This window comes from Sinocyclocheilus rhinocerous, unplaced genomic scaffold (assembly GCF_001515625.1).
Source record: "Sinocyclocheilus rhinocerous isolate Xijiao unplaced genomic scaffold, SAMN03320098_v1.1 scaffold1636, whole genome shotgun sequence".
Classification (NCBI taxonomy): Eukaryota; Metazoa; Chordata; class Actinopteri; order Cypriniformes; family Cyprinidae; genus Sinocyclocheilus; species Sinocyclocheilus rhinocerous.
In genome coordinates, this window is record NW_015628289.1 from 461,074 (window position 1) to 466,521 (window position 5,448).

General features: G+C 34.7%; 1 long non-coding RNA gene across 1 annotated transcript in view; it reads left to right on the forward strand.

Moving 5' to 3' along the window:
- The first annotated feature begins 3,052 nt into the window (after window positions 1-3,052).
- LOC107737281 (uncharacterized) overlaps window positions 3,053-5,448 on the forward strand; it is a 22,832-nt gene continuing 20,436 nt past the window's right edge. Inside the window, exons 1-2 of the long non-coding RNA XR_001639783.1 lie at window positions 3,053-3,064; window positions 4,573-4,578. This is a non-coding gene — a long non-coding RNA (uncharacterized LOC107737281). The remainder of the gene's footprint in view (window positions 3,065-4,572; window positions 4,579-5,448) is intronic.

A 5,448-nucleotide genomic window follows, 5' to 3' on the forward strand; every position in this document is an offset into this window, starting at 1 on the left:
GGAATCTGTTTTGATTTCTTTTGAACATTTGGTGTAAACAGTCACATGACCAGAGCCATGCCAGTTATTTAATGCTACACAACTCTCATATTTGATACAGATAATGTTTAAAGTGTGTATTATTCATATATAAACTTTCCTGTATCTCAACAAGCAGAGCACAACACTAGAAATGCTAAGGTCATGGGTTCAGTTCCCAGGGAGAGCAAAACTTGAAATGATAAAATGTAAATGTACCTGGGATGCAATGTAAGTTGCTTTGGATAGAAGTGTTGGCCAAATGCATAAGACTGCTCTTAAAAAATAAATAAATTCACAGAATTAAAAAAAATAAAAATAAAATTTGTTCTTGGTTTATCATGTCCTTTTAACCCCCAATTGCATTTGTAAAAATATAAAATTATTTTACTATATTATTTGCCATTTTTATAATGGGTCTTACTGAGCAAATTATTCTATTTTTTTTTTCACTGTAGTTTCCCACCATCTACAACATATTTTCTCTAACTTCATTTAGTTTGATTCATTAGGCTATCCACGCAGATACATGTACAGATAGCAGTGAAAAAATTTGATTAAATGAGTTACAGTAGTTGTGATATTGTGAAAAAAATAAAACTAGTATGATTTCCAGTGTGATTTCATATTATGACCCCCACCCCAAATAAATTTTTATTGCACCGTTGTGGTTTGCATTGCATTGCGTCGCTTACTTGCAATGTAGACATGGTGTTTTTCACAGATGAGTACATGCGGTAGTCCTCTGAACAGCCCCTAGCAGTTCCACACAGATGGTTCCACGAGTCTTTGAAGAGCATGGAGCGTGGCCAGCCGTGGAGAAGCAGTCATGTCCTCTTATTAGTGCAGCTACTCCAGTTCAATCTCCATCTCAACATTTCCACTCCGCTTAAGCCTGCAGACTGACTAATTCAGTTGAATGTTATCAGAGAGACAAGTTCAAATAGAAAAGATACTCTCACACCTCACGCGGAGTGCAGCATGCCAGACGCAAATCATAGCAGGAGTTCTTTATCAATTTTGACAGGCCTCTAAAATACAGAGGGTGTGAGTATAAGAAATAGGGTGACACTTTACAGTAAGGTTTCATTTGTTAACTATATTTAATGCCTTAATTAACATGAACTAATGATGAGCAATACATATTGTTAGTCCATGTCAGCTCAGATCCATTAAATAACATTAATAGATACAACTTCTGATTTTAATAATGTAGTTCTGTCAGGACCACTATCGTCAATATAACTTACGATTAGCATACATTTGTTTGGTTGGGGGAATGGTTCTGTTCTGGGCAAACACTCCCTGCCCATTCACGCAGCGTGGCATGGATAGGAGCAGGGAGAGAAGAATACCCCCCCTAGGGTAACAGAACAGAACCAACATCAATGATAAATGTAGCAGATACCATTAATGTTCTACGTGATTATTTTAACAACATGATTCAGTGGTTTAACTCAATGATATATTCACTGCCAAGTCCTGACTGGACGAAAGGAGGAGCTGGGGATGGAGGTGGGTGATTAGTTCCTGAGCGAAGTGATAGCTGCTGAATAATGACTGAAGGGACCTTATGAAGGGAATTATGATTGGTGTCGTGATCCTATAGGTAGACGCGGATCAGCTGAGTGTCAGCTGATGCGAGCTTGACTAACATGGCCTGCCAGAACTATCGCTACGCTCCATTTATAATGTATAATAATGTAGTTACCAATGTAGTTAACTAATGTTAACAAATTGAACCTTATTGTAAAGTGTTACCAGAAATGGTTTCATAATGTCTGCTGGTGATGTCATAATGTGATTTTTTTTTTGAGTTGATATTTAAGAATTGCATACCAGATCCTCAATAATATGAACACTACACTACACTATAAAACAAATAATAAAATGAAATAATAATAATAAATCTAATCAGTCAAAATGTTTAGGAGATATTTCTAAATGATCATTGAAAATGTGATTAGGTTAATTTAGCTATATAAAATAAAAAAAATTTTGACGACTAAAACCAATAAAGTTTTAGGTTACCTGACTTATTTACCAGAAATGTGGTAAAGAACATACACTTTATTTCATTTATTTATTATTTTTTTAAAGTTGTAAATAAAACAAAGGATATTGCAGTACGTTTTTACAAGAAAATACTGTTTCAGTCTTTCTACTTCAAATATTTCATTTTTAATTCAGTGTGTTACTTACAGTTTCTTTTAAATTTGTTACACATTCTGAGTGAAAATTGAAAATGCAAATTAAATCCTACAGCCTTTTTTTTCATTGTAGTACATTTCACTTTATATTTCTATATTACTTGTTCTTTTTTAGTTGTCCCCTAATTAACTGAACAGTAGATTTCCAGTAGAGCGATGACTGTGTCATTATAAGCATTTTCTTCAAAGTAAATTATTTGCTGTGTTTCAGTTGCTTCTTGGCAGTAATGGGGAATGCAACATGATCCAAGAGCAAATAGGTTTATTTGAGCAGAGTCACATCATTGCAGAGGCCAAACCATGCCTTTGTACTAACAATCTACTGATCACACTATGCAAACAAAGCCCAGAACATCCTTTCTGCCCAACCTTTCTGTAGAAGTGCAGGTCTGCTCTGGACTTAGGAGGACCTTAGATGTTTGTGGGATTGATAAAGCTTTCTTAAATGTAATTACATGACACACTGGATCCTTTCATTTTAATTGTGATTGAGGTATCATAATACACAGCCAAAATAATTCACCTCAAACATTTAGCTTTGTGGGAAATGGGAGTACAAGTGTTTAGCTGCCACTCCAGTCACTCTTTAGCTACTCTGACTAAAGATTCCCAGTGTCTCCTCATTCTTTTGTAGGTGGGAACAAAAGCTTTGTGTCAGAAGATTTGAGGAAGTGCTTTCAGCCTCATCTTGTGGTCTGTGACTCAGGTATCTGCTTTGGTCTTGAAGGGCAATTTCCTGAAGAAAAGTTTGGGATCCTCTGAGTAAATTCTAGGCCCGCCTTTCAGTCTACTTTGCACCTTTTTGTCACCCCTGAAATGCAAAGCAAACAAACACAGTCGAGCAAGCCCTGTTAGTTAGTCTATGGTGTCAACAGGTGACTAGTCCACAGCAGGTCCACACACCCACAGCGGCATTTTACTCTGGTGTGTAAATTTACTGTGTTTGAGAGAAACAAACTATTATTTATTTTTTATTGGTTGTGTTCAATAGTCTGTGTTTTTAGAATACACAATTCTCCCTAAATGTTGTGCTGAAAGGGTGTCGATTGAACAATTGTTTATGCAACAAAATCTCTCTGTGATCATACATAAAATCTTATTGGTAGCACTTTACTTTGATAGTCCACTTTAGAACTTCTACTAACTTCAAGAATATTTGCAACCACGTCAACTATTAGTCATTAGAGTATGAGTAGACTGTCTGCTTAACATCTGCTTATTTTCCAACAGTCTAATGACTATAAGTAACTTTGCAAGTATATTCTATGAACCCTAACTCTAAACCTAACCCTATCCTATCAATATACTACATGTAGTTGCAAAGTTACTTAAAGTTAGTAGAATATCTAAAGTGGACTATCAAAATAAAGTGTTACCATCTTTTCCACTGAATCCCATTGACAGTTTGGAGTGAGCAGTATCACATTGCTTGAAGCCTTTATGTATCATGCATTATAAAGGTACTCATAATGTTAATTGCAATGAATTTGATCTCATAAATAATTGTAAATAAAGTTAAAATGCATTATAATAAATGCAGATTCCTAGTTATGTCTGAAACTCGTTCTTCATCATGTGTTTTAATGCATTTCCCAAGGTGTAGAAATTAAGTAATGTAATGTATTATAACTATGATTACAATACTCATGAGATCATGTAATGCATTATAAGGTGCATTACAAGACATAATTAATGCATTTGAAAACACTTTTATAATACATTACACATACAGGCTTCAAGTAAAGTGTTACCGAGAGATCTTCTAAGAAATTAATTGCAAATAAAGGCATAAGAATATATATATATATATATATATATGGAGTGCCGCAAGGATCTGTCTTAGGCCCTCTGCTATTTTCAATACACATGTTGCCCCTTGGTAATATTATTAGAAAATATGGGATCAGTTTCCATTGTTATGCGGATGATACTCAGCTATATATTTCAGCAAGACCAGATGAAACTTCTAAATTATCTAAGCTTACAGAGTATATTAAAAATGTTAAAGATTGGATGACCAATAATGTTCCCCTATTAAACAGAGATATTACTTATTGGACCAAAAAACAGTACACAGAATCTCTTAGATTACAATTAACATCTAGAGGGATGTTCTGTTACTTCCTCTTCAGTCAAAAATGTGGGTGTTATATTAGACAGCAACATGTCGTTTGAAAATCATATTTCACTTCTTCCATCTTAGAAACATTGCCAAGCTACGAAACATGTTACCTGTTTCTGATGTAGAAAATCTAGTTCATGCATTCATGACCTCAAGACTGGACTATTTTAATGCACTGCTAGGTGGTTGTCATGCATCTTCAATAACAATAACAATAACAAGCTACAGGTAGTCCAAAATGCAGATGCTAGGGTCCTTATCAGGTCAAGAAAATATGATCATATTGCCCCAATTTTACAATCTGTAAACTGGCTACCTATTAAGTTCCGTATCAGTTACAGAATATTACTACTTACTTATAAGACTATAAATGGTTTAGCTCCTGCATACCTAACTAGTTTTCTATAACTCTACAATACATCACACTCCCTAAACTCACAAAACTCTGGACTTTTGGTAGTACCTAGGATAGCAATGTCCTGTTTAAATCTAGATTAAAGTCACATCTTTTTAGTCAAGCATTCACATAATGCATCTCATAACCTTGTACACCAGTTATATCTGATCAAATGCACATTATCATTCTTTGCTTGGTTTAAACACATTATCAGTTTTTGCTTGGTTTGAACAGCAGCTACACTAATTTTTATCTATTTGCTTCTCTGTTTCTGCCACAGCATCCAGAGGTAACTAGGGATTACACAAGCTTCAGTCTGGATCCAACCCTTACAAAGATCTGAGATAACTGAACACCTGAGAAGAGATGATACCAACCCCTCAGAGGACCTCAGATGACGACAACCCTGAATCAACATACAAAACTGCCAATTTGTTTGCTATAAGTTTGATTGCAATATATAATCATTGCTGTTAATATTGTTCACTGTTTGCTTGAATACATGTCATTAATTAACTGTATGATTTTTACTGTACATTTCTGCCATATGGACATCACCTTGACATAGTCACCACTGATACTCCTAAATATAATGTAGAAACTTCTGTGAAACTGCTTTGCAACGACTTGTATCGTGAAAAGCGCTATAAAAATAAACGTGAATTGAATATATATATATATATATATATATATATATATAT